General features: G+C 41.9%; 1 long non-coding RNA gene and 1 other non-coding gene across 2 annotated transcripts in view; one reads left to right on the forward strand and one right to left on the reverse strand.

The window, feature by feature from the left end:
- LOC111090966 overlaps nt 1-900 on the forward strand; it is an 80,493-nt gene extending 79,593 nt beyond the window's left edge. The window contains exon 5 of the long non-coding RNA XR_005373452.1: nt 502-900. This is a non-coding gene — a long non-coding RNA (uncharacterized LOC111090966). The remainder of the gene's footprint in view (nt 1-501) is intronic.
- Nucleotides 1-11,003, reverse strand: part of C18H11orf49 — a 195,808-nt gene extending 184,805 nt beyond the window's left edge. The window contains exon 1 of the transcript XR_005373450.1: nt 10,855-11,003. This is a non-coding gene — a transcript (chromosome 18 C11orf49 homolog). The remainder of the gene's footprint in view (nt 1-10,854) is intronic.
- Nucleotides 11,004-21,201: the final 10,198 nt, after the last annotated feature.

The raw sequence follows: 21,201 nt of genomic DNA on the forward strand, positions 1-21,201 counted from the left end.
TATGTCCAGACATGGCAGCAAAGATTAGCAAGACTCCATAGGCTATTCATAGGCATAACCTTGACGAGAAAAACGGCAGGACCATTCTCCCTGAAGACCTAACCTATTTTCTTCTACCTACATATTTACGATTCTGTATCATGCCAACCCTTGAAGAAAAGGCAGAAGATTGCACACATAAGACTTCTGTAAGTTAACCATGCATCTAAATATCAGGTTTGATGGCTTAGAGACTATCAAAAAAGATGATTTTAGGTCTTCTTAAAAGTTTAAGATACTTGATACATATTAATTAATTTATCCTCTCAGCCCCTTGTGAGGTAGGTTTTATCAACTCCATTTGTTGGGGAAATTTGATCAAGGAGAATAATAATAGCGATTTACAAAAATATTTTCGATTTACAAAATACCTTCCTTATAAAGAGCCCCACATGTTTATCTTCTCAATCTTCTAACATTCCTGTGAGGTAGGTGGTAATATTACCTTTTCCTTTCTTATAGGTAAAATGCTATGGCTCAAGGAGTTTGATGACTTACCCACATGGTAGCCTGCATTTTATCCACTAACTAGACATACGGCTTCAGATTGACACTAGACCACGACTCAGGTTTGAACTGCACATAATTCAAAAGTGTCAAGCTTCTAGTTTTCTCTATAGCCATCTTTCAGCACATCACATTCCAAAAAGGATTGGGGTCATGCTTATTGTTTAAGCTCATGTGTGCACTGTTTATAAAGCTTATTATCATTTCTCTAAATTGAACTATTTAAGGTTTGTCTAAATGCCCGAAAGCTAAATTATTTTTTGTTTACTGTCTGTGCACTAGCATTGTAAATGATGTCATCAGGAATGTACAAAACTCTTCAACAGAGCTGCAGGGTCAATAAAAGCAACTTGCTTTGGGAAAAGTGCATTTCTTCTTCTTCTTCTTCTTCTTCTTTTTTTTATTCTTCTTCTTCTTTTTTTTGAAGTAGGCATTACACAAAAAGATGACTCATTAAGCCCAAAAGAGTTGACTCCACCATGTGAGGGCTTCTTATGCAGCCCTCTACAAAGAGACCTGAGTGGCAGCATGAGGCCTCCTCTTCTGTGCATTTTCCTCCAGGCAGAATGTGCATTTGTGTGGCTACATACACAATTATAATCTCCCCTGAAAGGCAATTCCTTCCATATGACAGGCTGAACAGTGGCCTGAGTGCTAGCCTCATGTTGCCTGTGCAGTTAACATGCTGAAATTCCAGACACATTTAATCTCTCCTTTCTGAGAAACTACGATGGGACAGAAGAAGTGAAGCTGGAAAAAACTCCACATAGAGAGAAAGGAGGCCAGCCCAAGCGCCCAAATTCACTTTCTCATGGGCTGAGCTTCTTTGTGTGTTGTCTACTTACGTGTCAATTTGCAGGACTTTGGGGCATGAGAACCATGGAGCTGAGTGGTTCTGGCAGCCTCTCCATTTGACAAGCAAAGCCAAAGACATGTGGCCTTTAGTACATTTCACATTCAAAAGTGTTCTTGTTTCAAACATGACTATTTTAAAATATGTAATTTTCCTATTCAGCACATGTTGTATATAAGTTGGCCACAGGAGGTGTTCTACCACAATTAAAAAAAAAAAAAAAAAAAAAAGGCAATGGCCCTAAGGCAGCCCTGTCCCTGCCAGATACCTCTGTTTACGGGGGGGGCCAGTGGGGCTATCCCAGGTGAGAGAAGTCTGAATTTAGCAAACACCTGATGTGAAGGTCTGGGCACAAACAGATTTCTGTCTGAGATTACAGAAACTGAAGCTTGTGTTTTATCACAATTACCTGTAATCTCAGGGCCAGATAATAGTATTAACAAGACCTTGAGCTACACAATAGGACAGCTGGAAAAAGGCTCTTACTCTCCAAAGAATAGCGCTTTTAAAAAGCTAATTCAATGAAGAAAAAGAAAGGGCTCTGAAAGTGCCTTCTCAAACAATATTTACTTTTACCGGGTTCCTGCTAATCAAACAAAACTTAGTCAAAAGCTTTTATGAAAAATACATTTGATGATTTCAGCAGTAATTGCTTTGTTCAAAGAAAGGTGCTTAAGAGAAAACATAGCTAATGGGATCAGTAATTTGGTAAGTTCAGATGTGTTTGGGAAAATCCCTCCTCTCTTTGATAAATCATTAAAATTCTACTCAGATAAATGTGTTTTGACTTGAAATTCCAATCATAGAATGAGCTATTTCCTAAGGCCCCTGGGGAAGTGGTGCAAGGGCAATCCCAATGCAGAGAACCCTGAGATTAGTTTGCAAGGGTAATTCCAGTCTTAATCAAAGCATATTCTCTACTCAACTATAGGATGGGATCTCCTGGAGATGCCCCCAAAGTATATAAAATGTCTTTCCTTCTTAAAATACCATTTTTTCAAAATGGGTTAAATCTTACTGTTATATAACCAAAAAAGCAGATAAACTATGGCATCAACCAGGAAATTATCCTTCAGTATAGAGTTTAAAACTAGAATGATCCGGGGCAAATTTTAATTAGTCATCCTTTTTTTTTCATTCATGGAAGGAGGGAAAAAAAGGTCTAGTGTCTCTCCATAGTAGGAATTCAATAACTATTTGTTGAACTGGATTTTTCACTCCCTTCTTAAGAAAAAAATTATTCTGCAATTTAAAGCAAACCATTCATTTAACAATTAAGCACCTAATTTGAGCACTATGCTAGATTTTGGAAATGCTGAGAGAATAGGCCTGCCCTCACGGCTTACATTCTAGTAAGAAACAGACAATAACCAAGTACACAAATAGGTAACTGTGATAAGTGCTAAGAAGGATATGAACAGGATGATGAACTAGAGATAAGCTAATGGATCATTTATCTCTTCTGATCTACTATTATTACTTATTAAAACTTTACTGACTCAGTCTCCTAATATTACTCATTAAGCAAACATGGTATTTGTTTAAATAAAAGTGATGCCCAACTTTTGGACAGCAGCTGGAGGAAAGATTTTAATATTACTTAAATACATAAATGATGAGGTCACAAATTTACAGAACCATTTAAAAACCCTAGAATAGGGATCCCTGGGTGGCGCAGCGGTTTGGCGCCTGCCTTTGGCCCAGGGCGCGATCCTGGAGACCCGGGATCGAATCCCACATCAGGCTCCCGGTGCATGGAGCCTGCTTCTCCCTCTGCCTGTGTCTCTGCCTCTCTCTCTCTCTCTGTGACTATCATAAATAAATAAATTAATTAAAAAATAAAAATAAAAATAAAAATAAAAAATAAAAAAATAAAAACCCTAGAATAACACAGAAATCACCTGCAACTTAGTTACCTTGGAGAAATGGGGGTGGATGGGGATTGGGAACAACATGCCTTAGAATTCACTTGCTTTTTTTTTTCCCCCCAGTGCAAATATCATTTGCTCTTTTCCCCCCCCCAAAAAAATATATTTATTATATTTATTAAATAGCTTACAGAGTCTAGGCTGAACTTCCAGGAACAACTCCCAGAACTGGGCCGCCTAGGGAACTGCTGCCCTGCCATGACTGAGAAGATGCCAACCAAACTGGGAAACCACCAACACAGCTGCACACATCTGATTCCCCCACTCTAAAACATCACTTACTACACTGTCACTTTGTGTTATTGTCTTTCACGAATATGTCCCATCACCTATATATGGCATTAAGTTTCCCAGGAGGAACACTTTACATTCATGTCTGGCTATACAGAGAGAGGGTATTTAGGAAAGAAGGAACAATTAGGAAGAAAGGGAAAGAAGGAGAATTGGGGGAAGAAGAAATGATCTGTAAAATACGTTCATTATTATTTTAAAGTGACCAGTGTTATATATTATAAATCTAGTTTCCAAAGATTCAGGAAGTCAGTGTAACATCTATAATATTTTATTTCATTTCTTTTCTGCAGCTACCCAACCACTTTAAAGTCCTAAGAGTATTTCTGCTAACTTATGGTAAATAGCAATGTCTCCTAGCATATGGTTGGGTTTGGAAGATTCACTAATTATACTAAAACAAAAATAAGTTTTCTCATCAGGATTCATCCAAAGGCAAACAGATAAATAATAAGTGTCTGGCAGTAAGACAAGTAAATACCATGTGCTATGATATCAGCAAATACAAAAAAATAGGATAACACTTAAGAGTCTTCTACATAGAAAGTCTGTCAGAACCTCTACCAAGGCTTGAAGAAATTATATTAACTTTGAGGCTGGAAGGGACTATATCAGTGATTTTTGGATGTTGTCTTAGTCCAGATACTCTGAGAAGCAGATACCAAGACAGGATCAGAGACATGCAAGAGATATACTGGGGGGGAAACTCATGGAGCAAATGCAGGGGAGCCGCAGGAGGCTGGGATTGCTGACAGACCACAATGCAGAGCTGACCTTTTAAAGAGAGAGAGAAAGAGAGAGAGAGAGAGAAAGAGAATTTAGATAGCAATGCAATGAGAATCCTCAAGCCAAATTCACCACCTAAAGAAGCAGTCACATACCTCATAGAAGTGGGTTTATCCCACCCAGCCATTGACTGGAAGCAGCTTGTGGGAGTGTAATCTCAGTATGAACAGGGTGTTGGATTCAGAGCTGGAGTTGAACATTAATTACCCTTCCCTCCCCACAGCAGGACATCTGAGAGACATATTTTTTATGGCTGCCACAGATGCATTATATACTTTTTTTAAAAAGTAGTTATAATAGTTAGTATTTATTGAGCACCTACCCAGGTGCTCTAAAAGATATCTAACTCATCTTTGTACACTCTTTTCACAATGTAGCAGCCAAGCACTGCTCTAAAGGTTTACATGTATGAATGAGATAAGTACTATTATTATCTACATTTTGCCCAAAGGGAAACTAAGGCACAGAGAGGTTAAGTAACTTCTTCAAAATCACACAGCTATCCAAACCACACAGATTGTCAATAAAACACTCCCAAATGGTTTATTTTTAGAAGTTATGTTCCTCATTGCCTGACTGAGTGATGAATCCAGTGGCAAGAGGGAACTGAAATTTTACTATTCCCTGATCCATCCTGATTCCTAGGATGCCCCCTCCTGGCAGAAATGCTAAAGTAAGCCCTTGGAGTCACCTGGACTTCAACATTTATGCATCGGTCTATGCAATAGTTGGAGCCTCAGTTTTGAAGTCGCCCAAGGTATTTACTCAAAGTTAACATAGAGTTTAACAATATGGACTCTATGGAGTCAGACTGATGGATTAGAATTCTGCCTCCCTGACTTACTAACTAGTTGTTAAGTATTTTTATGCTGCAGTTTCCTCATCTGTCAAATGGAGATAACAATTAAAATTATCAAGGCACCTGGGTGGCTTAGTCAGTTAAGCATCTGACTCTGGTCCTGATCACCGGGTCATGGGATCTAGCCCCAGGTTGTGCGATTGGGCCCCAGATCGTGGGATCAAGCCCCGCATTAGGATGCTCAGCGTGGAGTCCACTTGTCTCTCTCCCTCTGTTCTTCCTCCTCCTGGGTTGTTGTCTCTCTCTCTCAAATAAATAAAATACTTTTTAATAAATAAAATATTTCATGTGTGTTAATATATGTAAAGCACTTAAAATGTTACCTGGTACATAGTAAGAGCTTAATTCTTCTTTTTTTTTTTTTGTCCCTAATTAAGTCTTAATTGTTGTTAGATGCTTATATTTGGGGTACCCTATAAATGAGATTATTCACATTCAATTTAACCTGTTTGGAAGCACCTGGGTGGCTCAGTTGCTTAAGCATCTGCCTTCAGCCAGGTCCTGGGATCGAGCCCTGCATCAGACTCCCCACTCAGCAAGGAGTCTGCTTCTCCCTCTGCCTCTCTCCCTGCTCATGCTTGCTCACTCGCTCTCTCTCAAATAAATAAATAAAATCTTAAAAAAAAAAACAAACCCACACATATATGTTTGTATTAAGTGTGTCATTGTGAAAGGCTGGTATATAAAGATGAGTAAAATACAATTCCTGATCTCAGGAAACTCATTTGCAACTAATGAACTGTTTAAGAGCTCCACTTCTAACAGGGAGCAAGGATCACTGCCTTTGCAGCCAAATAAGTATTCGGGTTTGTTTATATGTATCTTCTTGGTGGAGAGGGCAAAACAGGCTATGGAATCAGCAAACTTGGGTCTTAATCCTGGCTTTGTTATGCATCATCGCCTATGTGACTTTGTACAAATTAATTACCCTTTCCAAGCTTTTCCTTATTTGTAAAATGAGGTGATATTAATAACTACCAAATGAGATTAACGATACCTACTTTGTGTAGTGGTTGTGAAAAATAAATCAGATAAGGCACACTGCTAAGTATATACGAAGTGCTTAAAAACTACAACTTAAAAAAAAAAAAAAACTGTTCAATTTAAAATTCCTCTATTCAATTTAAGATTCCTCCAAAAGAATACCCTCCAAAGGAGAAAGATCATCTCTAATTTCCTAGAGTTATCTGTTATGCCAACCAAACACTAAATTTAGTGAGAATAAGCAGTTTTCATGGAAACAGAAGAGGTAACTTGGAGCATGAGTGAAAGCATACACCTCACTAAATTAGGTGGGGTAAAAAATAAACCTCACACCCTCATGCTTATACTCAGGTCAGCACGTAGGTGGTGTGTTTTGCAAACCTGGGACCAGAACAGGCTGCCCTTCGGCTCTAGAGAGCTCTCCACACCCAACCAGATACACAAACACACCTCAGCCTCTGGCAGAAGCTTCCAATAAGTAGATTTCATAAGGCTGGAAATCTTTCAAGGGTTCTATTCTTATTTCATCTCCTTACCAGCCCTCGGCATTAACACAATTTCTATCATTACATTCTGATGACTGCAGGCATGAACATCCCTGAGCTGATTCTGTAATGATGATCTGAAGATCCTAAGCCATTCTAGGGGATGACTGCAGGTTCCTAATCCACAAAGTCAGCAGGGGAATGGATCAGTTTGCCCAACTGATGAAAGATTCTTTTCTTCACTAATAGTCAAAAAGGCAAATATTAAGGCCTGGCTAGCAGGCAGAAAGGGAAATCTATAGATATTCATTGAATAGATAGTCCTATAGTTTCTACCATAATACTAAAACGAAGCCCTCTGACCCATGTGCCAAGGGGTACTCAGCTTTGGCTTTCTGTTTCACTGAATGTGCAGAGCTTTCCTGTTCCTGCAATTTTCTTTTCTCTATATGTATTTCCTTCTCTAGACCTACACGTGTAACTGACTTCATAATTTATAAAAGAAAGAAAAGAAAAGACAAACCCTCTACAGGTATTTAAATTTTAAAAACCAGGAAATATTTTATTAATCTATAAAGAATGGTTTTCAATGGTCATTTAATTGAGTGTGAATACTTCAAAACAGCGTCCCCGTAAAAGAGACCAACTGTAATGGATAGGGGTTGTTCTCAACTAAAGACAAATGCATTTCACAGAATTGTATGGTCTGATGAACCATGAAGAAGCCAGTAAGTACTATCACCCTGCTCAGGGCAGTATGACTGTCCGGATGCTGAATGGCACAGGGAAATAAGACACTTAAATATGCAACAGAGCCTGAAGAAGCACTTGTCCAGGGTTTAGATATTAGGTGGAAGGGTGGACACTGGAGCTTTCTGAATCAAGTTGAGACTCTGATTTTGTTTGTAGATTCATTATCAGCATTGCCACTGAATTAGTCTTCCTGAAAAACCCACTATGGAGGGACCACCAACTTCTATTCAGCAAAGCACTTAGTGTGTTAAATATGCCAAGACTTTGAGGTATATTATTTCGACAGCATGGGACACCTGGGTGGCTCAATGATTGAGCATCTGCCTTCGGTTCATGGCGTGATCCGGGGTCCTAGGATACAGTCCCACATCGGGCTCCCCATAGGGAGCCTGCTTCTCCTATGTCTCTGCCACTCTCTGTGTCTCTCATGAATAAATACAATCTTTAAAAAGAAAATAATAAAAATAAATAGCAAACACCCAAGGGACTGAACAATGGACTAGGTTTTTCAAATATTTTATAGATTCATTGAATATGGGGTAAATAAGATAAAATACATAATCCTTTGCAAAAGTCTAGACATTGCTATTTTTTTTAAGATTTTATTTATTTATTCATAGAGACAGAGAGAGAGAGAGAGGCAGAGACACAGGCAGAGGGAGAAGCAGGCACCATACAGAGAGCCTGACGTGGAACTCGATCCGGGGTCTCCAGGATCACGCCCTAGGCTGCAGGCAGCGCTAAACCGCTGCGCCACCAGGGCTGCCCTAGACATTGCTATTATTATTCATTTGATACAAAATTATCTGTGATATAACTATGCCATTTTGACTAACAGATGTGGTCAATTAATCTCTCTATATATACATATATACACACACACATATATATATAAACACACAAATATACATGTACATATGTATACATATATACTCATATATGTATATATATGCACACATATATACCTCTTTCTATATATATGTATACCTTTCAGAAACCTAATAGCCCTTAAACTTGGTAAAAAGATGCTCAATTGCACAAAAGAAATGTACATTAAATCTACCCTGGAACTAACTGCCACTTAATAGGTTGAAAGCATTCAAAAATTTGATATATTTTGGTGGAAAGACTATAGGGAAACAGATATTCTTACATTGCTAGTGGCAATGTAAAATAGTACAACTTCTATGAAGGGCAATTTGGTACATCCACCAATATTTAAAATACATATTTACCTGACTGACCAATTCTACTTTGCAAAATTTGTCTTTGCAGGTATACTAGTAAAGGAACAAAATTGCAGGTTATTCAGTGGAGTATTTTTAGTGATAGCAAAAGGCTAAAAATAACTTGTCTGCCAATAGAGAATTGGCTAAATTATTTAAATACTATGTAACTAAAAAAATTTTTTAAAAGAAGGAAGCTTTCCAAGACTGACATTTTATTCTAAGATCTATTAAATGAGAAAAGTGTGCATTATACTGTCCCTTATGTACATAATAAACTAATTTGGAAGGATATATAGGAAACTAGTCATAATGGTTACTGCTGTGGTGCTAAGGGTGGAGGAAAACTGGTAGATGGTGGAAGGGGGAGTGGGAGGAGACTTCACTATAAACTTCTTCATATTTTTAATGCAATTTCCATAGTACCAATTAAAACATTTAAACTAAAAAAAAAAAAAAAAAAACTAAAAAAAAAACTAAAAAAAAAAAAAAACATTTAAACTAGGGACACCCGGGTGGCTCAGTGGTTGAGCGTTTGCCTTTGGCTCCTTTGGCTCAGGGCATGATCCCAGGGTCCTGGGATCGAGTCCCACATCAGGCTCCCCAGAGAGCCTACTTCTCCCCTCTGCCTATGTCTCTAAAAATTTAAACTAGAATTGTTTTGCATTAAAATTTTTTTTATAGTGGGGCTCCCTGGGTGGCTCAGCAGTTTGGTGCCTGCCTTTGGCCCAGGGCGTGATCCAGGAGTCCTGGGATCAAGTCCCACGTTGGGCTCCTGGCATGGAGCCTGCTTCTCCTCCTCCTGTATCTCTGCCTCTTTCTCTCTCTCTCTCTCTGTGTGCGTCTATCATAAATAAAAATAAATAAATAAATCTTTAAAAAAATTTTTTATAGTATATCCATACTATTGAGTATTACTGTGATAAAAAGAAATGAGCTATCAAGCCAGGAAAACACATGGAGGGCCTTAAGTTCATACTGCTAAGTGAAAGATGCCCATCTGAAAAGGTTACATACGGCATGACTGCAACTGCATGCTATTTTGTAAAAGTAAAACTTCAGAGACAGTAAAAAGGTCAGTGCCAAGGGTTGAGGGGCAGAAGGAAGGATGAACAGACAGAGCACAGATATCTAGGGCAGTGAAACTACTCTGTATGATACTATAATGGCAGATACATGACGCGTATTAGTCAAAACCCAGAGAACTGTACAACACAAAGAGTGATCCCTCGTGTAAAGCAAGGACATCATTAATAATAACATATGAATACTGATTCATCAATTTTAACAAATGTACTACATTAATGTCAGATGTTAATCACAGGGGAAACTGAGTGAACGGGAGAGAGTAGATGGGAACGGCTCTACAACATTTGCTGCTCAATTTTCCGCAAACTTAAAATTCTTCTATAAAATAAGGCCTCCTTTTTTTTTTTTTTTAATGTACATACATCCTCTTTTCTCCCAGCAAAGGCCTTACACATTGAAGGTGCTCAATAAAGGACTACAGCTACTGCCTTAGTGGTCCAGAGCTCAAGCTCTGGAGCGGGCAAATCAGCTTCTGATTTTAGCTCTACCATTTTCTAGCTGTTGTGGCCTTTACTTATCCAGGTCACCTCTTCAGCCTCAGTTTCTCCGTCTGCAAAATGGAAGGAAAACTCAGTATTTCTTTCCTAGGGCTGTTGGGAAGACCAAATCAAAAAATGCACGTAAAAGGCTTGGTTAGCATTGTGCCTACGGGAATAAGAAATGCTCAAAAAATATAAGTGGCCGCTATAAGGGTGACATAATTGTCCACAAAATGGCTTGGTTTGGCACTTCAGGTTCCAAGGTTACTCCACCACCAGCATGATCTGTAACGTCCCCCACAAGGCCCCCAAATTTCAACTCCAGTTTGGACACGATCCACATAGCCTGAGCCCGTACACCACTTCAGACGTTCTCTGACACACACCACCACCCCCCACCCCCCATCCCAGATGCTGTTTTCCCCCCTGGCTCGGCCTCCCTCGTCCAGGCCCGGGAAACGGCCCCTCCGCATCCCACCCCGACCCGTTCCCACTCAGCCCCCTCTTCGCCTCCTCCCCAGACCCTGGCCTAACTGTCTGCACTCCTCTCCTGCGAGGCTGAAGGAAGCTCCTACCCAGATACTCGTAGTCCGGTAGGGCTAGGCGCTCCGGACTCAGCATCCTTTGACCAGTGGGAGCTTCCAGGCTCCAGCTCTCCGGCTTCCGGAACCCAGGTCGCCGGCTCTCTCCGTTGCCGTGGCAACCACGCGGCGGGAGGGGGGCGGGAGGCGGAGGAGGGTGTCACGCAAACAGTGTCCGTCTCGCAACCCCTAAGCTCGCCACACGGGTTCCGGGCGCAGTCGCTTCGCGGCGGTCGAGGTTTGCCAGGACCGCCGTTCTGGGCGAGTCAGGTTTTAGAGGAAGCTGAGTCGAGGGTTCTCTTGGAGCCTCTCTCGCGCTCGCGTGTCTCGGGGTCGAAAAACTGTCAGCCCCGTGCAACCGCAGTTTCTGAATTTCATAACTACTCTTCCTGTTCTATACAGCTGTCGTCCTCACAGTAACAGCTCCCACCCCTAAATTCCCACCAACATTTAGTGCCCCAATACCTACCTGTAGCTCTCTTTACTATTTACTGTCTTAAATTGCTACCAAGTGCTTCCACAGGCGTAGGTTTTAGCTGCTCCTTGAGGTCCGGGCTGGACACGCAGAAAGGTGGTTGTTACATCCTCTGCAAGAGTTCTTTGACATTTCCTCTCAAATTCCTCTTTATCTTTGATCCTCCCTTCTACCCCCCCGCCCCCCATCCCTTACTTACCATGTGATCCCCTTCTCGGGTGTCTTTCCTTTCTCCTACCGAGACACTTCACTTCTTAAGGGGATGGGGTCCACAACCGAGGAGGACACTATTGCATTTTTTTTTTCTTCATATGTCTAATTTCTCACTTCTCTTTTTAAGAAGGGAGAGGGGTTTTTTGTTTTTGTTTTTGCTTTTTTAAGATGTATTTATTTATTTGAGAGAGAAAGAGAAAGAGCAAGTGCGTGAGCGAAGGGGCAGAGGGAGAAGGAGCCTGAAGTGGGGGCTCCATCCCAGGATCTGGGATCATGACCTGAGCTGAAAGCAGAGGCCCTACTCACAGAGCCACCCAGGAGCCCCAAGAAGGGAGAGTTCATTGGTTTTTCACTTCCCAGATCTATAGTTATTTCTTTTTGTTTCTCCCCACTCCCGACATCAGGTTAGTGATCTGTAGTGATGTGTAGTCACAGCTGAAACCTAGTAGAGAAGCCCACTCTAACCCTTACTTTAAAAAGCTAACTTCTTCCCACAAGGTGAGAAGGAAACAAAAGAAGGAGGAAAGGCAGGAAGGAAAAAAAAAAAAAAAACAAGGAAATGAAGGAAGGAGAGAAGGAAGGAAGAAAAGAAGAATCATGCCATCAGAGGAATGACTGTGAAACCAGGGGACCACCTACACTGGGAGCAAAGGGAAAGAGGAGCTTCTCTTTGTGTCCGTGGTCTATTCTTAGCCTTCTCCGGCAGCAGCTTCAAACCTCCTAATTCTCCCTTTCCCTTAAAATTGTATATGTGTCTTATTTCTAGGCTCCCGTGAGTCACTCTGAGTTTGGATGTGGTAAGGATAAAGGGACAGAGCCAAACTAGGAGCAGCATTTATGAATTTACTAATGAATTTACTAATTTGGTATTTAACGTCAAGTCCTGAAGATTTGATTTAAAAATATTTGCTTTTCGGGTACCTAGGTGGGTCAGCGGTTGAGTGTCTGCCTTTGGCTCAGGTCGTGATCCCGGGGTCCTGGAATCCAGTCCGCATCGGGTTCCTGGCAGGGAGCCTGCTTCTCCCTCTGCCTATGTCTCTGCCTCTCTGTGTGTGTCTCTCATGAATAAATAATAAATAAAATCTTTAAAAAATATATTTGCTTTCTTCCTCCACCTTTGTCTCCCACCCCATCCCATCGCCGCTGCCCCTCCCCCCCCAGTGCAGCTTAAGGGTATGGAAGTTTCATAACTTTCACACTTGTGGCTTATTACTATATTATTAATAAAGTAATAAGATAGTAATTATTAAGGACTACAATTTCATTTTCTTTCCAAGCAACCCGGAGCTATTTGCAGATCATTTTATTTGTCCTCATAAAAACTTTCTAAAGTAATTCCTTCTTTAAGCAGGGAAACTGAGGAACAGGTCAGGAAGATGACTTGTCTAGTATCATCCAGCCAATCGGTGGGAGAGCTAGAACTGGATTTCAGCTATCCCAACCTCCAGGCTAGTGGTCTGACCACTAAACCACACAGCCTCCTTTTTTAGGGTTTGTTGGCTTGGTTTTTATTTATTTATTTTTCCTTTTGCTCTGCCCTGCCAGCAACGGGAAGCTCCCAGATAAAAGAAGAGAATTTCAAGTTCAGGCTGAACATTTGACATCCTCTTATTTGTGGAGCATTATCCTGGGACTTGGAGGGTGCTGCTGCTGGGATCTGTGTGGTGGAGCTGGGAACCAGCCCCAAGAATATAGCTTTGTTTGGGCATTAACCCATTTGCGGTTATAATAATGATAAGTTTCAGCACCAGTGGCGCCCGACTGTTAATGACTCAAAGAAAGCTAAATAGGAACAAGATGTCATCTCTGGAGCAATTTGTAGCTTTTTCCTACAGCTCTATCCCTTCCATAAAAATCCTAAGGACCCTTATATTTAAAGTAAGTCTTCCACTCTTAATGTCTTCAACAGTCTATTGAGGAAGAAAAGGGTAGGAGGTTGCTAGACTAAGGCTTCAAGAAAATTTGAGGTTGCACAGAAATAACAGGTAGCCTTACTGGCGTTGGAATTACTGACTGTTTACATTTTTCTTCTTTATACTTTTATGCATTCTCAAAATTTTCTATAATAGGCATGTATTATAACTTGAAAACAAACAATAAATGACTTGAAGTCTTAAAAAAAAAATTCTTTTTAAGTAGGCTCCATGCCCAGCCAGCATAGAGCCCAACATGGGACTGAAACTCACAACCTTGAGCTCAAGACCTGAGCCACCCAGACACCCCTCCTTAAAATATATTTTTTAAAGATTTTATTTATTTATTCATAAGAGACACTCACAGAGAGAGGCAGAGACATAGGCCAGGGAGAAACAGGTTCCATGCAGGGAGCCCGATGTGGGACTTGATCCCACTCTGGGATCACGCCCTGAGCCAAAGGCAGATGCTCAACTGCTGAGCCACCCAGGCGTCCCATGGTTTTCAGATTCTTAAATTACTGTAACATATTTCTGAAAAATGTTACCTAAAATAATCATCTAGGTAAACAACTAAGTCAGAAGACAATGACACAATCCTGAATATAAGCAAGCGATATGAAATTGATCAAAGCATAGGGAAGTCATAAGATATTAAAGTCATTACTACAACATAAGGAACAGAAACATTAAGCTCAAAGCAATCAGAAAAACACCCACAAGAGAGGATATGTGGAGACGTCAGTTTATCAAATTCCTAATTATAAGGAGAAAATTAATAGACATCTCTGGTTCTGCAGAGGACCTATGAAGAGATTAATAGGGAAGAAATTTCTCCCTGGAATTGAAAACTACAGGAAAACAAACATGAAGGTATTAAATAGTTTTAAACTTCAAGGAAACAATAAGGAAAGAAAAAATGCAGGCTGAATTATTGCTACAAAATAGGTTCAAGAAACTAGGACAAGCTTTTATCGACTCATCAAGCAGAAAAGATGCTAAAGGCAAAATAGCTACTAAGAAATGCAGGTCATGAAATTCATGCTGAGCTCCTGGGCTCTTCTTAAAAGACTTATCTTCCATGAAAGCAAAGCAGAAACTAAGTGTGATGCCAGTGTATGAGATTAACATGTTTAAAGTGAAAAATGCTATTTACAGACGAGTCATTCCAAACTGCTGCTAGAGGCCAACAACTCAGAGATTTGGGAGAATTTGCAAAGAAAAAAGAAATGTTCACAAACTCTTAGACAGTTAAAAAATAACTAATGCATTACAAGAAAGTGGTTAAGAGGACATGGCTTAAATTGAAACAGAGCTCTGAAGTGATTACAGACTTGTACCTTCTTGTTGTATTATATTTTCAAATGCTATAAAAAGAGTTGGGAATTATACTTTCATATAGTTTGAAAGGGAAAAATATTTTCTGATGCTTCTTGGTAGCCCACAGAAATTAGCTCTGTCTTCCTCTGTCCTCACGTATGCACCCTGATAAGCATTTATGTCATTAAAAAAATTCTTTGAAAAAAAATTAAAATTAAAAAAAAAATTCTTTGAACTCTCCTATTAGATTGTGAGTTCCTTGAAGGCAGAGACAGTGTTCATTGTCTTTAAATTTCTAGTACCGGGCAGCCCGGGTTGGCTTAGTGGTTTAGCGCCGCCTTCAGCCCGGGGTGTGGTCCTGGAGTCCCAGGATCGAGTCCCATGTCGGGCTCCCTGCATGGAACCTGCTTCTCCCTCTGCCTGTGTCTGTGCCTCTCTCTCTCTCTCTGTCCCTCATGAATAAATAAATAAAATCTTTAATAAAAAAAAATCAAATAGAGGGGTGCCTAGCTGGCTCACTTGGAAGAGCGTGTGACTCTTAATCTTGGGGTCATGAGTTTGAGTCCCATGTTGGGTGGAGATTACTTAAATAAATAAACTTAAAAAAAAAAATCAAACAGAAAGCATTGGCATATCCTTCCTACACCTAAATATTGTGTGTGTGAGATCACCACATGTTAAGAAATGCCCAGAAAAAAAAAAAGCAACGTGCTCAACAAAAGGCATACAGATAATGCTGCATGTGGACAAGCTTGAGATTATTTCAGGAAGACAAGAGGGGATATACTAGGAATCACTAAATAAACTTAGGATATGAATTGGAAGTTTCCAAACTTTAGAATCTTAGGATAAAAAAGCTGCAGTCTCTGCGTCTATTTTTTCCCCCAAGCTATCCCTCGATTGTTACAAGAGTTTATTGTTCTAAAACTCAAATCTGACCACATTACTTCCTTACTTTAAAAGCGTTGCTGACTCACCATAACTAGGATGAAGAAAAATTCCTAAACATGCAGACAATGTACATCCCTTCACAATCTGATCCCAACCTACTTTTTCAGCCACCTTGCCATTCACTCTTCGCTACATATTTAACACTCCAGCCATGCTTTCCTATTCATTATTTTCAAACATAGGGAGCTCTTTCCCACCCCCCTTGCTTTGGTATACGTTCCTCATACATGCCTAGTATGTACCTCTCCCATGTTTTCTGTCTAGTAAACTCTTACACATCCTATAAGACCTAGGCCAAATGCCATGAGCTCAGGGAATCTTATCTAACCTCCTAAATAAAATAGGGAAAGGGCAGTGAGGGAGAACAAGGCTACTTTAGAGTGATAAGATGAGGTTTCTCTGAGGCTCGGATGCTGAGCTGAGACCAGCCATGGAAGGGTCTGGGGAAACAGTATTCTAGGTAAAGAAGGCAGCTCATGCAAAAATCGGAAGAAATGCTAGCATGTTGCAGAGCAGAAAGAAAGCGAGTGTGGCCAGAGCAGAACGAATAAGGGGAGAAGTGGTCAAAGTAATAGGCAGAGGCCAGGTCATGAAGGACCTTGAAGGCTGAGAAAGAAGTATGGATATTATTCCAAGTACAATAGGAAACCATCAGAAGGTTTTAAGTCCAGTAATCACATGACCTGATTTATGCTTTTTAAGAAGTCACTCTGGTTGCTGTATATGTAGAGAATGAATTATAAAAGGGCAAGTATAAAAACAGAAAGACCATTTGCATAGACTTTTGACTCATGTTTGTTATTACATGAGTGTTTATTCATTGATCCATCTGTTTATCCACCATTCTAAATTTATCTTTGCTGCTGAAATAAATAAGATTTACTGAAATATTTGCCGCAAAGGCTCTACTTATATATGCCAGATGTGTGAATATCAAGCTTTCAGGAGATAAAAATGTGCTTAGAAAGTCTTACCTTTCAGGGTGTGTCCAAGTTAGCCCAGGTAACTGAATCAGCCATGTACCCCAAACCCTGATGTGAGTACCACTGTTGAACTGAAACACAAAAAGTATTGGCAGTAGAAATGGTGGTGTGAAGTCTTTATGATTAAAGAAAGTACAGAAATGCCAATCAGACTCTTTCCTTACACTTTCATCCCCTCCCCCCCATTCTCCAGTTGTAGACCCCTGGACTTAGGTAAAGGAACCCCTGCTAAAAGTTAATGATATTTTCCCATAAATCTTCTGGACTCTTTCCTGGCTCAAGGCCTTTGCAAATGCTGTTCCTTCTGCCATCCACTCCCAGCCTGATGATGCTTACTCAGCTTAAGTGTCATTGCTTTGACAAGCCTTCCTTGAATCCCCAAATCTAAATCAAGTCTCTCCTTTCATAGAACTCAGTACTCTTCCTTGAATGTCCCTATTATTTATAGTTTTAAATTCATTTGTGGGATCATTCTTTCAACGCCTCTGCATACCTGTGTCCGCTCCCCAACTATCAGACTATAAGTTCCAGGAACCCATATATCTGTTTACCACTACCTCTACAATTGCCTGGAATATAATATGCCCTTAATAAATACTTACTAAGTGAACAAATACTGGAAATAGGTCTCCCTAGGCAGAAGTGGCAGGTGTAGGACTCCTTTTAATTCCTTTAGCTATGCTTTTTCTTGTTTTTCCTTCTACAGCTTTAAGAACTCTTTCCCTCCATTCACACTGCATTAACAAGGTGATTCTGGAGAGAAGATAGAGCAATTCTTTCAGATTTGTGTTAATCTCTCTTAATAAAAGATTGATTTATTTAGGGGCACCTGGGTGCCTCAGTTGCTTAAGCATCTGCCTTCAGCTCAGGTCATGATCCTGGAGTCCTGGGATCAAACCCCACGTGAGGCTCCCTACTCAGTGGGGAGTCTGCTTTTTCCCTCTGCCTCTCTCCCTACCCCTCTCCACACTCGTGTTCTTTGTCTCACTCAAATAAATAAATAGAATCTTTTTAAAAATGCAGATTTATTTATTCATTTGAGAGAGAGAGAAAGAGCATGAGTGGGAGAGGTAGAGGGAATCTCAAGCAGGCTCTGTGCTGAGCTTGGAACCTGTCACAGAGCTCCATCTCTCGACCCTGGGATGACAACCTGAGCAAGACCAAGAGTCCCATGCTTAACTGCGCCACCCAGGTACCTGAGAGAGAAAGAGAGAGAGGAGGGGAAAAGAGAGAGGGAAGAGAGAATCTTTTTTTTAATTTCATTTATCCATTCACAAGAGACAGAGAGAGAGAGAGAAAAGAGAGAGAGAGAGAAGCAGGCTCCATGCAGGGAGCCCAATGTGGGACTCAATCTCAGGACTCCAGGATCACGCCCTGGGCTGAAGGCAGGCGCCAAACCGCTGAGCCACCCAGGTGTCCCGAGAGAGAGAATCTTAAGCAGGCTTCCTGCTCAGCACAGAGCCCAATGTGGGCTTGATCTCATGACCTTGAGATCACAACCTGAGCTAAAATTGAGAGTCAGATGCTCAACTGATTGAGTCACACAGGTGTCCTTCATGTTCTTAATCTTTTAAAGCAGAATCTCTCAACCTCAGCACTATTAAAATTGGGAGCTGGATAATTCTTTGTTATATAATTCTTTGTGGGGAGGCATGTCCGGCTCACAGGAGAAGTTTAGCAGCATCCTTGGAATCTACCCATTACTTGCCAATAGCACTCACTCCCAAAACTGTCTCCTGGGATTGCTCCATATCTGCAAAGTCACTCCTGATTGAGAACCACTGTTTTAAAGTGTAAAACATCAGGCCTTTTACTGTTTCAGATGAATTATGTCTAGAAATTCAGGTTGTTGAATGATGCCTAGGTTATAAGAGGTCTGGATCAAAATATGCCCATTTCTCTCTGGTTTCTGTAGCACTCCCTGTGTTTCCTTTGAAAAGGGCATTAGTGATGGTCTGATTCAGGGCCACATTCTGATCTTGGAAACTCAGTCCCCTGGTCTGTCCTAGAAGGATGAAGGAAGGGGTGGTGTTTCTGAGGAAACTAATGCCTCTGAGACCCCTCTGGAATTGGCAGTCCCCTACAACTTTTCTAGGGGCATGTCCCAAAGGACAATAAAAGAGAGACAAACAACCCATTCTGGCATGCTTTTCAGGATCTCTCACTCCAAACAAGAAAGTCTGAGAGGCCTGGTAAAAATAAATATGGCTTAGCACTCCTGGCATAAGAGCAGTTTCTGACAGCCAAGACTTAACTCACCCTAGGGGGTGACCCAGGCAGGGACTATGCACGAAGTTCGTTCTATCCATTGATATTCCCAATGACTCACAGCAGCCAGGGATGGCTCCGTGCACCAGAACTGTGCTGAACCACGGAGGACTTGAGATGCACACACAAAATGCAGTCTCTCGAGCCTGAGTCAGACAGGGACAGCCAGCTTCCCCTTTCCTCCTCAATCCCAGAAAAACAACATAAATCATGCCTTCTGGAAAGAAACCTATCCTTCGCATACAGATGTTTATAAATGCTTAATCCCCTGACATTGAAAGTATGGTGACTGCATGTCCTGGATTTTTTGGGACAAATGTATTCATTATACCACATGTCCTTAGTTTTCATGTGGAAAAAAATATGGTCTCCAGAATCGTAAGATCCTTCTCAACAGGTCCAAACGCATAAACAGCGTATATTGAAACCCTGAGACCAACCAAGGCCGCATCACAAACATTGTGGCGGTGGGGGTGGGGACTGGGTGTTAGAATCAGCCTCTACTTTTCACTTTTTTTCCCTGGAATGTTAGGCTAAACTGACGTAGGTCATAAAGGTCGACAGCCTTTCCTATCAGGATGATCCAGTAAACCTGACCTGACTCGACTGCCGTCTTCAGTCCGCAAGAAGAACTACACACAGAGAAAAATGCCTCCGTATTAGTTACCATGGTGATGCTGGTTCAACCACATTTCATCTGTGTAAAAATTTCAGGCAGAACAGTGTAAAGAAGTACTGGCTAAAGGAGTTAACACTTCATTTTTTGATGCCGTTTCTGCTGCTGCAAAGTTCACATTAAACTTGGTCAAAGATGATCATTTGAAGTGAAAGCCTTTGCAAAATTGAAAACAAGCAAACGTCAAACCTTAACCATTGGAGAAATCTCCTAATATCCACTTGGCACTATACCAAATTGCTTTCCCCTCAGCTGACACGGGGCATTTGGGTCTTCCTGACTCTATGTACTTCCTAGTAAGAGGAAAGTGGTTTAATGAGATCGCAGAAGATGGAAAAGTCAGGGAATGTTGGCATACCAGCTCCAAGGGAAAACTGATATATAGGACCCTAAGGAAGTTGAGGGCTTGGACAAAAGAAACAAGACAAGATTCAACCAAAACCAAAATTAACTCCCATTACTAATATGCTCTGGGGAGAGTCTAGGCCATGAAGCTGCAACAGGAGAGGAGTTTGTAACTTTGTATAGTAACCGGAAAGTTAAATACTGCTGTAAGGCCCTACAGAAAAGCCCAGGGCAGGCTCAGGTCTTCTTTGGGGAAAGGGCAACTTCAAGAAAAGACTTACTTCCTTACCCCCTTCCTTTCCTTGCCAGGATCAGAAAGTCAAAGAAGGTGAAGAGGCTAACAACGCTGATTTACAAAGACAGCGAGGAGGAACTATGTCTGGGTCACTTCTGGACGTCTGAGCTGGGGCGACAGGACCCAGACAACCACCCCAGGAAATGCGTGAAAGGGGGGGGGTCGTGGAATTATTTAGCCCTAGAAAGATGCTGCCTAGACCAGGGTGGGGGTGGAGCAAGAAGAAAAACTCGGAAATGGAATTTTGACAGTGAGAATGCTAGTTAAGATATGGCACTCGAGGCCCCCTGATGTCCCTTGTTTGATGTTAATAAAGACCTAGAGGATTATGCATTAGCAAGCCTTGCGTATTCCGAGACATCAATAAAGTCCGGACTTGGGGCTGGTAGGGGGGGCCGGGGTCACGTCCAGGGGACGCGGGTCAGCCCGGGTGCTCCTCTCGGGCACAGTGTAGAGTGAGAGGGATCGAGAGTTGCAGTCGGGATGATCTTTTAAGTTAGGGACATTTGAGCAGCAGTAATGGGGACACGGAGGGGGGCTCTCTCGAGGACTAGGAATGTGGGGGCGGCCCGAGGACGGCGGGGCCAGCGCAGGAGGCGCTGGCGGGTGGGGGCCGGGGACCGGGGGGCGGGGGCCGAGGGCGGGAAGGGGCCGGGCCGGCGCTGGGGGCGGGCCCAGGCGCGGTGGCGGTGGCGGGGGCTGCGGCGCGGGGGGCGGGGCGGCCTGGCCCGGGACACCCCTCCCGGTCCCCTGGAGGGGCGGCTTCGGCTTCGGCTTCGGCTCCCGCAGCACTGGAGGCAGCCGCGGCCGGAGGGCGACTCGCGGGGCGCGCCGGCCGCCGCGGACCCGGACGCTTCCCCGCCGGGACCCTGCGCCGACTCCCTCCGCCGCGCCGTCCCGCG

Source organism: Canis lupus, chromosome 18 (genome assembly GCF_011100685.1).
Source record: "Canis lupus familiaris isolate Mischka breed German Shepherd chromosome 18, alternate assembly UU_Cfam_GSD_1.0, whole genome shotgun sequence".
Lineage (NCBI taxonomy): Eukaryota > Metazoa > Chordata > Mammalia > Carnivora > Canidae > Canis > Canis lupus.